This window comes from Macrobrachium rosenbergii, chromosome 40 (assembly GCF_040412425.1).
Source record: "Macrobrachium rosenbergii isolate ZJJX-2024 chromosome 40, ASM4041242v1, whole genome shotgun sequence".
In the NCBI taxonomy this organism is placed as follows: domain Eukaryota; kingdom Metazoa; phylum Arthropoda; class Malacostraca; order Decapoda; family Palaemonidae; genus Macrobrachium; species Macrobrachium rosenbergii.
The window spans coordinates 3884200-3896699 of NC_089780.1; the positions used below are offsets into that span (position 1 = coordinate 3884200).

The 12500-nt window shown below is 41.0% G+C and overlaps 2 protein-coding genes across 3 annotated transcripts in view; one reads left to right on the forward strand and one right to left on the reverse strand.

Annotated features, from left to right (window-relative positions):
• Positions 1-12500, reverse strand: part of LOC136826048 (uncharacterized) — a 158030-nt gene that overhangs the window by 99594 nt on the left and 45936 nt on the right. The window lies entirely within an intron of this gene.
• The window catches only part of Nufip (nuclear FMR1 interacting protein 1), a 252091-nt gene that overhangs the window by 27617 nt on the left and 211974 nt on the right, over positions 1-12500 (forward strand). The gene's annotated exons all lie outside the window — the stretch shown is intronic.

The following is a 12500-nucleotide window of genomic DNA, read 5'->3' on the forward strand; positions in this document are numbered from 1 at the left end:
AGGAAGCAGCAGCAGCATCAGAGGCAGCAGGAGCAGGAGCAGGAGCATGAGCAGGAGCAGGAGGAGCAGCTGGCGTTTGGCAGCAAGTGAAAACGCCATAATATGTGAGTGGTGAAACCTTTGATAGCCTCGTGGCCACGTCAGCTGATTGTTAACATTCCTGACCAGTGACTAATTTTTTGTGCATTTGCGAAGAGCTGTTTCCTTATTATGCCACTTGAGCCTCTGTAATGGTCGTGTTGCGCCTGTTCGCTTGTCTCCTGCCTTTTCATCTGCTCGCCCTCATTATTTGTTTGCTTGTTTATGTCGGTCTCTGGCCTTTCAAATGGGCGGCCACACTTATATTAACATGCAGACTTCTTGTTTGGTGTACATATCTACACACAGTGGTACATTATATATATATATATATATATATATATATATATATATATATATATATATATATTATATATATATATATATATATATATATATATATATATATATATATATATATATACGGTATATAAACTATATATGTATGTGTATAGATATGTGTTTGTATGTAATGTATGTATATGTATATATTACTTTGGCCATTCTGTGACTGCTTGATTTTTTGTTTCCTATTATTTTGAAAAGTAATTTCCAACGATATCTCTCTCTCTCTCTCTCTCTCTCTCTCTCTCTCTCTCTCTCTCTCTCTCTCTCTCTCTCTCTGCTATATATAATTAAATATATATATATATATATATATATATATATATATATATATATATATATATATATATATATATATATATATATATATATATATATGAAGAAGAGAAGTTGTAAGGTGTCCTCTTAACATCTGCTGTGCAATCTTCAGCGGCTCAGGTATTTAGTGATCCCAGCACATACCTATCGTAGAAGACGCAGCCTTCCTTTCATCATTTCTCTAACTTTGTTTTCCCTTTCTGTCTACATTTTTCGAGATAAATTTACTGTCAGGGAATTCAAGGGTGTGGTTCTTTCATTCGAAGGCATCAACGAGACATTCAACAAAATGATTGGTAGCAGAATATAAAGAGATTTGATCTAACTACTGTTTTTTCACACAGCGTCAATTTATCGACATATGTATCACACTTAGTATGACGCATACATTGAAGATCCCGGGAAACGTTTGCGGGAGGAGAGCGAGGCAGTGGAACAGCCTTCTGGAAAGAGAGGTCCTCTGGTATGTACTGTACAGTACTGCCGCCAGCTTTTCATTGAAATGAGAGAGAGAGAGAGAGAGAGAGAGAGAGAGAGAGAGAGAGAGAGAGAGGTAGGTCCCCTTCCCCTTCCCCTCGTCGGTGATATCATTGAATCGGTGTCATTGATCAAGAAATATGACATCGTCAGCCATTTTGTTGGACTCCATAACAGTTTCTGTGGATCGTACTTCACGGAACGCGAGAGTGGTTCGCTTATCGTATCACATTTTCCTTGAGGAGCGAAAAAGATGGTCGCCCATTTTCTCATGAGTTCTTTCTTGCTCAAAAAATGCAAGAAAAAACGGTGGAAAAATCTTTCCGGTTTCACTTTTACGCTCGCGGCTACAAGTAACGACTCCACCAATTGGCTGGTTAAAGAGGAAAGAATTCAGAAGGCAGGAGGGGGTGGGGAGGAGGAAGGGGAAAGAAGAGAAGGAAAAGGGGGAGAGGGATTTTTCCACGAGGGCCCCTTCCATCCCTCCCTCCCTCTCTCTCTCAGCATCTGTAACCACAGATTGTCACTCAGCAAGATCCTTTTATGAGGCCATAATCCAACCCCCACCCCCACCCCTCCCTTCCTTCCCCCTTCCCTCCCCTCCCTCCCTCCCTCCCCCGCCACCGCATCCCTCGTCCCCAGCAGAGTACAACAGCTCCGCTCTCATATTGTCAGCTCTCCCTTGTTAAGGCTTGCTTATTCGCTCAGCACCTCCCTTCCCCTCCCCTCTCCTCCCCTCCTCAGAACTAGTTAACCATCTAGAAGGCTTAATTGGAGCGTCTCATCATCATCATCATCATCATCGTGTACTCCAAACCCGCCCCTCCAGCCCGCAAGGACTACCAGTTCTCTTCTGGGGATGATCCATCCATCGTATCATTCCTAATTAAAGGAACTGCGGTGGTCTAAGCAGCACCGAAACTTATTCCGAATTATTGGGAAACACACGGAGCATTGCTTGAGAGAGAGAGAGAGAGAGAGAGAGAGAGAGAGAGAGAGAGAGAGAGAGATGACCACGGCCTGAGTCTGGATTGTGGAGCGCAGGTAAAGGCGAAACCTTGTTGCAAATACTTGCGCATATTTTTCAGAAACACTTGATTGCATTTGAACCAAGTATGTATACGCACTTTTTCTAACCTTCAGTCTGGAATTTTATAAGTACTTCCGTGCTCTTTCGGGACTTATTCGCCTCATTATTATAGATTCGCTGCGGTCCTTCAGACAGGAGGCATTTTCTTGTACGCCACCTAGTCGTAAAAATACATAAATAAAAATATATAAAACCCGCTTATGTAGATACATGTATATATATGAATATATATACACATAATATATTATATATATATGTGTGTGTGTAAATAATCAGCAAGTAAGGGGGGGCGGGAAATACTGAAGAAAATAGAACAGTAGTGAATGTTGGAATCATCCTTTAATTGTTAAATCCAAGATGAACCCAGGTGCAGAAACCTTCCACATCATTAGCTCAGTATAGATCTTCACAAGGGGCTCTTTGGCTGTGCTTCTAAACACTGCTCTGTTGACCTTTATGTTGCAAGCCCCAAGCGTTGTCTTGCTTCCTGTCTGTTGAGGACCTTCCATTTCATTGATCTTCCACGCCTTCTGTCCGCCACTTTGTCATGGTCTTCATCTCATTTTTCCTACCACGACCTCCTAATTATCCACTTTTCACCAACCTTCCAAGTTCTTCATTGGAGGGGTGGGTAGAGCTCTCGGCTAGCACGCTGTTGGCCCAGCGTTCGACTCCCCGACCGGCCAGTGAAGAATTAGAGGAATTTATTTCTGGTGATAGAAATTCATTTCCCGTCATAATGTGGTTCGGATTCCACAGTGAGCTGTAGGGCCCGTTGCTAGGTAACCAGTTGGTTCTTAGCCACGTAAAATAAATCTAATCCTTCGGGCCAGCTCTCTCTAGGAGAGCTGTTAATCAGCTCCTCAGTGGTCTGGTTAAACTAACATATACTTAACTTTTTTTCACTAACCTTCCGCCCTTCATACTCTTCACATGGCCAGCCTACATTTTGACTGCTCATATCTGCACATTTTTTACCCTTCATTCGCTCTTACCCTACGAATACTATGCTAGCAGTTCATTTCAGCAGCTTCAACATTTATTCTTTATTTTCGTTCAGCATCCATACTTCTCTTCCATAAAGGAGTGTTGGCTGTACAGCCCCATCATCCATTACAACTTTGGCCTCCCAAGGAGCTGTTTATCCTTTATGTCTGCTGTCCTCTACATTCAACATTTCTTCGAAATACTCACTGCATGGACACATGACGAGGTTCCCTTAACACAATGGCTGTCTGTTTGCATCTTTCATCCTAACTTCCGTTTTCTCATTAACCGATCTGTGTGCCATTATTTTTCTGGAGTATATTCGTAATGATTTTTCTAACATTTACTCCTAAGTCTTCGATTACCTTAGTCATCCTCTTGTAAATCACCACGTAACATTTCTTCTGTCACGTAGCTTCACTTCCAATGATTCTTGTTCTGTCTCGAACCCTCTGATTTCTTCTTACCATCACTTACTGCTTCCGTTTTCGTCTCCAACTCTCCTCCGCCACCTGCAATAACTCCCTCCATCTTTGATTTTTTCATCATATTTCTTAATTACAACGTCAGTGTCTTTAACCCTCGACAGTTTTTATGCATGTCCTCTCTAAATACTGTTCTTACTTCTTAACAAACTCGCGTGTTATAACGATACTTATAATCACATTTTAAAGCTACTCAGTTTTTATTTACGCTTCAGTCACATGAAGATGAATTGTGACTCCAAAAACCTATCTTCTTACCATTATAATCATCAACCCTCCTGCTATCCGTTTTGTATAATATAAGCCCTCTTCCCGGCCATTTCTCTTTCCCAGCTCTAGTTATAAATATCCTTCTTGAAATCATACATCTCAACAGCGAAATTCTTTTCTGAATACATTTCCACAGGAACTTATTCTCATTCATTCCAGGGACTCCTTATCAACCAGCCATGTCATCTGTCTTACTGTGTCACTTACCATTGCGTATAGATCACCAAGCACAACCACCTTTTCAAAGTCTCGAACTCCAGCCAGGCGTGGATTCAGACTCTCCTTGAAATACACTTTCATTCTCATGCTTTAACATTCCTGGTCTGTATTCACGTACTATCACAGCTTTTAGTGGCGTCATACTCAATCTTGCCTATACAATCCTTGGATTAAGACCTCTAAATTTTGTCACTCGTCATTAGCTCTGCATCTCATAGTCACTCTAGACACGATAAAGCTTTGTCCTTCACAGTCTGCACAACTTACCCTTTCACTTTTGATTTTCCGTGTGCCATGTCATTCAGCTGCTTCTCCTGAAATCAATCTAGTGTCAAACTATTCTTGTTTATGTATCCTATCCATGCAGATTCAGAAACTCTGACTTGATATTTTACTTTCCACAGAGTTATGAAACAGAAGTACCGGCTGTGGGCTGGCCTCTTTGCAACACGCACGGTAGTCATCAAGTATACAGTCATGGGTTATATATTGTAAAAACAGAAGAAAGACGTCGGCCTTAAATTTTAGGCTTTTTGAACGAGTGTGGGGTTATAATGATAAGAAGAGATGTATGACACTGGTTACGTTTAGAGAGAAATCTCGATTTTGAGGAAGTAGATGAATTCAAAGGGAAAGGAAGGCCTTTCCTGACTCAGGAGAAATAATCAGTGATTGCTTCCAATGAGACAGGGAAGTATTGCAAAGAACATATATATATATATATATATATATATATATATATATATATATATATATATATATATATAAATATATAAATATATATATATATATATATATATATATATATATATATATATATATATACATACATACATACACACATACATACATATATATGTGGGTGTGTGTATATATATATATATATATATATATATATATATATATATATATATATATATATATATATATATATATATATATATATATATATATATATATATATATATATATATATATATATATATATATATATATATATATATATATATATATATATATATATATAAGATAAAGGCAAAAGGAACATTTTACAGTATTGCCTGGATGCTAGTTAGGTATCTTTACAGAAGTGGAAAACGCCTATGATGTCAAAGCTTTTATCGACAAGAATTAAAACCTTGATTCGGCATTTACTATATGATCTGAGCTATGAATGTTTAATGTCTAATTCCTCAGAGGTCAAGATTTCCAGGAGAAACAGCTTGTGGTCTGAAACAAATATGCAAAGAAGTATGTATGCATGTGTATATATATATATATATATATATATATATATATATATATATATATATATATATATATTGCAGCTAAGGAAACTTTTCAAGCAACCTCACCCATATATATATATATATATATATATATATATATATATATATATATATATATACATATATACATATATATATACATATATATATACATATATTGCAACAAAGGAAACTTCTTTTCAAGCAACCTCACCCAATTTACCACAATAACGTAACCAATAGGGCATGCAATTCATTTTAATTATTTCTTAAATAGAAAGAACTGTGGGTTTCATTCGTCCCTTCATCAATTCTCTCCTCCATTTCCCCAAGGGTTAAGCCTAATCCCACTCTCTCCATTGAAAATGACTGCCTGAGGGTCTTAATTCTAGGTGTGGCCTTCAATGATGCCTTCCTTGCCAGCACCTGACAACAGGAAAGGGAGGAGCCAGAAAAGAGGAAGTTGGTGCCACTCTGCTCGCGGATGGTGACCTCTCCATGAAGCCTGACTGAATGCCCACGTATTCGCTATAGAAAACGAGGTGGAGATTGACCTTTGTGCCACCTACCTGGATGCCAAGGCGTAATTCCCGAGGTTATGAATAGATCATGCAACAGCCGTCAGAGATAGAGAAGCACTCAGAACTCCACCAAGGACAGATGTTCTTACCTTTGCCTGTCCCTTGTACCCTCCACGCGTTCAACCCCAAGGTTCGGCCCAGTATACTTTTGTCATGGCATTTTTAATTCCCTCCTCCAGTGTTGGTTCCCGTATTGGAGGTAATGTACTGCAATAAGGTTTCTTAGTCAGTCAAGATCCTTGAAGGGAAAGATGCCATTGCATTCAATGCTCTCCCCCCTGAGGATGAAGGAAATCTCACCCTTGTCTGCCAAGCCATCATAAAGGCTTTTGAGATAACTCCCAACCGTTGGAGGAAAAGGTGGAGAAATATGCTCAAAGAATCAGGCCAGACCTGGTCTGAGTGGACTTTTAAACAGACTCAGGCCTTAAAATGATGGCTAGAATCCCTCAAAGCCACGAGTGCAGAGGAAATTCCCGAACTCCTCCAGCTTGAGGACTTTTTACATTACACCCTGCCTGCCCTAGCTACCCATCTGTGTGACAAGGTACCTAAGACAGTGGCCGAGTGCTGTCGTTGGGCTGGCATTTGGGATACGCATAATCCCCATCTTAGCTCCCATGGACGAAAATAACCTCCCAATGGGCAAAATACCCTTGCCTTGGCAGTCACCGACCCAACGTCCTTATTTCCTCCATCCAAGGGTCCCATATATGTGGCATCTCCCGAGATAGGTGCCCTGCCAGACAGGTCAAGGCATTTGATGACTCTGGTGCACAAATGTCCCTCGTAAGGGAAGACAAAGTTCCTCGTGGGGCTATCATTAACAGACATAAGCTCGGCGCGATTGAGGGTATCAATCACTTTAAGGTGATACTTCCTACTGTCAAGTTGAGGATTACAAGACCTCGTAGATCTGGAATCTATGAGGTCACAGTAGCTAGATACATTCCTGGAGGTTATGACCTCCTCCTGAGACAAAATTTCCGGTCCCCATTTAATTTACAGTAATCCCAGGGTCCGGACCCCTTGACCCTTTCATTAGGCATGAGAAAGCCTCAACTGCATGCATTCATCCCACTGTCAGAGCCACCTGAGTACACTGTGCAGTGACCACCTCCATCTGAGCAAATTTCAAAGCCCAGTCCTGTGCCAGGCCCTGCCCCAGTGCCAGTGCCAAGGCACCAAATAGATCTCCCTTCATGAGATCCCAAACTTGAGTTGCAATCCCTGCCAGTTCCACTTGGGTGCCCTGAGCAGTGCCAAGCTCCACCCGTCCCAAAGGGCGAGCACATTTCCGATACAATACCAGTGCCTGAGCCTGCCTTAGTGCCAGTGCCAGAGCATGTCCCCAATCTCCTTTCCAGAGATCCCAGTCCGGGTCCCCTCTCTTCTCCTGGCTTGGCTCTGTTACCAGTGCCGGTAAGAGATGGATCCTTTCGATCACAGCGGAACCCATTTTCCAGAGGCTATGGGAAAATAATTTTGGCATATTTAACCCCCATCTTTTATAAAAATCATTGATTATTTTGAATCTTTCATCTATTCTCTTGTCTCAGACTCACAACCTTGTGTTATTAGTGCCTGCATGGCACTGAACCGTCACTCTCAAGTATTGTGGCAACACCTAACTAAGCCCATGCTTACTTTATTGTAACTCATACTTGAGTTATTATTAAGAAGTGCATGAAGTATCTCTAGAATTAACCTAGTATTAATTCATTATTTTTAACTATACTGTTACATTGTGAATACCATGTGATTGACATTCATCATTCACTGCTTTAACGTAATAGGAATTTAATGATAGAATATGTCATTTCTAGCAGCAAGTATCTATTCTGTGTTAAACATAAGTGTCACAGTTGTGTTTCGCCTCTTGAAATTAATAATACGCAGAAATTAAAGTTGAATTATAGGATGCGAAATGGGAAGTGAGAGAGAAATAACGTAAAAGTCTTTAAGTGAGTTTGCTTGCTGGTAATCATTCTCACCCGATTTAGGGTGTGAATGCTAACTTGGTTGGGGAGGTGCAACAAAGGAAACCTCTTTTCAAGTAACCTCACCCATTTTACCACAGTAACGTAACCGATAGAGAATACAGTTCATTTTAATTATTTCTTAAATAGAAAGAACTGTGGGTTTCATTCGCCCCTTCGTCAATTCTCTCCTCTATTTCCCCAAGGGTTAAGCCTAATCCCTCTCTCGCTGTTCAAAATGACTGCCTGAGGGCCTTGATTCTAGGTGTGGCATTCAAGGATTCCTTCCTCGCTGGCGCCAGACAACGGGCAAGGTAGGATCCAGAAAAGAGAAAGTTGGTGCCATGCTGCCTGGGGATGGTGACCTCTCCATGAAGCCTGACTGAATGCCCATGTGTTCGCTATAGAAAACAAGGGTGGGATTGACCCTTGCGCCACCTACCTGGATGCCAAGGCGTAATTCCCTAGGTTATAAATAGACCATGCAACAGCAGTTGAGAGAGAGAGAAGCGCTCAGAACTCCACCAAGGACAGGTGTCCTTACCTTTGCTTTTCCCTTGTATCCTTCACGTGTTCGACCCCGAGGTTCAGACCAGTATACTTTTGTTGTGGCATTTTGAATTCCCTCCTCCAGCGTCGGTGTCCCAATTGGAGGTAATGTACCAGAATAAGTTTTCTTAGTCAGTCACGATCCTGTTATTTCTATGTCTGATCTATTTTCTATTTCCATTGTGCGATCTCCTTCAGTAATTTGTGTCGGAGCATCAAGTGTTAACGTAATTATGCATTTAGTGTTGAACTGAGTTATTTGGCACCATCTGTGCATTCCCTCAGTTCCCTTTGAGAGTCTTATTGTTCTTGCAAGCAACCGTCTTGCATATCTTACAGATCGGCCCTGGCTGTGAAACCACTCTCGGCTCTATCCCATGTGCAGTGGCCTTATGCCACCCCTTAATCAACCCCTCTGTGATGTTCCTGTTTTGAAGATATCATCGGCGTAGAATATTTCTCCGGTGTAGGATTCATTCATTTATCAGGCCCTTATTATTACCTGCCCAGTAATTCGTCATTCTTCTGATCTGTGTTTATTATGTAAAAAAATGTAATTAATTAAGAGAACCCTTGAGTTTTACATAATCTTCCCTCACATGAAGAAGGCCCTAAGCCACAGTATTTCCCTTGCTTTATTCGTCTACGGAGTTGCCTTAATCAGTCTGTTTAGTCAGATTTCTTAATAAAATACAGTAGATTTCTTGATAATGTAAAGATATCCCCCCGCGTTCATCCGTTGCCACCCAGAATCCAGTAATATCAAAGGCAAATGTGTAGCAATATGCATTTATATGCAGATGTACACCCGTTTAGCACTCGTATTTTTGGAAAAACGGTACTTAGAAGCAAACGCACCAGTAGTGCTGATTATTTTGAGACAGTACCAAGTCAACTTTGACAAAGAATAGCCAGAAAATCTCATCAGGTTCAACACAGTCCTAAATATTTAGGTTAAATGGCATCTTTTAAATATTCTTGAAATAACTAATAAGAGAGGAATAGCAAATAAAATTGACACTAAGATGGGAATTTAAATCCATAAAAATTGTTTCCAGGAGATTTTTTGCCGAGTTCTGGTGTGCCGTCTGCCCGAATCACCAACCTTGGTTGATCATTAGTTCACACCTTGAATGCTTTCCTTGAGATAGAACAGGCTTACATATGGGAAGGGCGAGCTGAATGGTGGATAAGCATGTGTATATATATACATACATGCACATTATATATATATATATATATATATATATATATATATATATATATATATATATATATATACATATACATATACTGTCTATATAAACAAAGATCCCCTTCAGTAAGGTAGAAAATGTCAGCTGTTCATGATTTTTTCAATGCCGTTTAATAGTTTGTTGTGGTTTTGCTAAGCGAAATGTCTTCACGCTAGATATGGCAACCAACAACACAAGTGAATTTTCTTCATCTTAACAACTGGTGACTTGACAAAGAACTTTTCCCCATTTCCTCGAGGCTTGAATAAGAACGGATTCTGTCTGGTAAATTTGTAGTGTTGAAAAGAGTCTAAAAACGTGATGGGCCGAGCGTCTTTGGACATAAGGCAAAGATATATAAATATTTTTCTACAAATATTTGTATGACTCAGTTGTAATCACACACAACCTTAGTTCTTAAAGGCTTCTTAGAAATGTATATAAATTTGTCTTAGGATTTCAATCGGTTGTATGTGACTGGAAGCATCCGGTCACGAATTCTGTCTGTCTGTCTGTCTCTCGTTATGTTGATATGGGAAGATTTAGTGGAATTTTGCGGGAACAAATAGTTCTAGTAATGAGAGTGTTATCACCGAGAGTCATCTCTCTAATCAGTCGAAAATAGGAGTCTCTTCAACATCAGCACTTGATTCTGGTAGGCTGTTCGATCCCTGCATGCCGACCACAAGTCGACCCACCTGTGATTGAGGACTGGCTTCAGCTGGGATCAAGAGAGGGTGTGAGGCTAGCAACATCATTCCTAGAGACCTGCTGAGAACCAGAAGTCTCTGCCTTTCTGGCGCTACCTCCTCAGAAAAAGGAAATTCAGCCTGTATGTCTAATATATATATATATATATATATATATATATATATATATATATATATATATATATATATATATATATATATATATATATATATATATATATAAACACTTTTACGTTCACGATGCACGCACTTGTCAAAACCACAATGAGTCATCCAGATGGCGGTAAAGTACTATTGAATTTGACGTAAGCTTTCATTCCGTTCAAGTTGCTCAGTTCAAGAAATAAGAAATCTTATAAGGATTTATATTTATATTTTATTGAGACGAACACTCTGGTTTAAAGACTGTTGAACCCGGGGTGAGGAAGCCAGGTGTACTCAGCTTTACTGTGGATTTTTTTCTTATTGTCTAAATATTCCATTTTGTTTGCTCCATTTCTGTGTATGCAACTTGGCCGACTCTCCTTGAAGATTATAGAAGTTCCTCTCGTCAAATTTTGCGTCTCATGCTGGAGCTAAATTTCACTCAAGAATACTTGCAGTAAGAAGAGAGAGAGAGAGAGAGAGAGAGAGAGAGAGAGAGAGAGCGCGACGGGAATACTTGAATGCACTCAAAGCCAAATTGTAGGGAAATGCTCCCATTAGAAGTGTGTGTGCGTGTGTGTGTATTAAATTTCTCAAGGATATATTTGCAGTTTTTCTTGGCATATTTCCACCGCAAACTCATCATTAGTTCCGCCGACTCCACAGCTCCCCCCCCCACCCCCCCGGCTCCCCTGCCCGTGGCCAAACCGCCAAAAACGTCAGCTGATCAAAACCAACACAGCATCGTTGAAGAAGACGCATCGCTGCCCCTTGAAACAACCTCCTCCTTCCCCGCAGATCATCCTCTTCATCCTCCTCTTCGTCTTCATCCTCCTTATCCGCTTCATCCTCCTCTTCCTCATCAGTCTCTTCATCCACCTTATCCCTCTCATCCTCTTCATCCTCCTCAGCCACCTCGTCCACCTCATCCTCCTCTTTCTTCATCCTCCTTATCCACCTCATCCTCTTCAGCCTCCTCTTCCTCTTCATCCTCCTCATCCACCTCATCCTCTTCACCCTCTTCGTTCTCTTCATCCTCCTCATCCTCCTTTTCCTCTTCATCCTCCTCATCCACCTCATCCTCATCAGCCTCTTCATCCTCCTCATCCACTGCATCCTCCTCATCGTCTTCATCCACCTCATCCTCTTCATACTCCTCTTCCTCTTCATCCATCTCATCCACCTTATCCTTCTCATCTCTTCATCCTCCTCATCCTCCTTATCTTCCTCTCCCTCTTCATCCTCCTTATCCACCTCATCCTCTTCTTCTTCATCCTCTTCATTCTCTTCATCATTCTCATCCCCTTCATCCTCCTCATCCTCCTCTTCCTCATCAACCTCTTCATCCTGCTCTTCCTCTTCATCCACCTCATCCTCTTCATCTTCCTCGTTCTCTTCATCCTCCTCTTCCTCTTCATCCTCCTCATCCACCTCATCCTCTTCATCCTCATCCATCTCATTCTCCTCATCCTCCTCTTCATCCTCCTCCTCATCCTCTTCATCCACCTCATCCACCTCTTCCTCTTCATCCCTCTCATCCACCTTATCCTTCTCATCCTCCTCAGCCACCTCGTCCACCTCATCCTCCTTATCCTCTTCATCCTCATCATACTCTTCATCCATCTCATCCTCCTCTTCTTCCTCATCCCCTTCATCCTCCTCATCCCCTTCATCCACCTAATCCTCTTTATCCTCCTCGTCCTCTTCACCCTCCTCATTCTCCTCTTCCTCTTCATCCACCTCATCCTCTTCCTTCTCATCCACC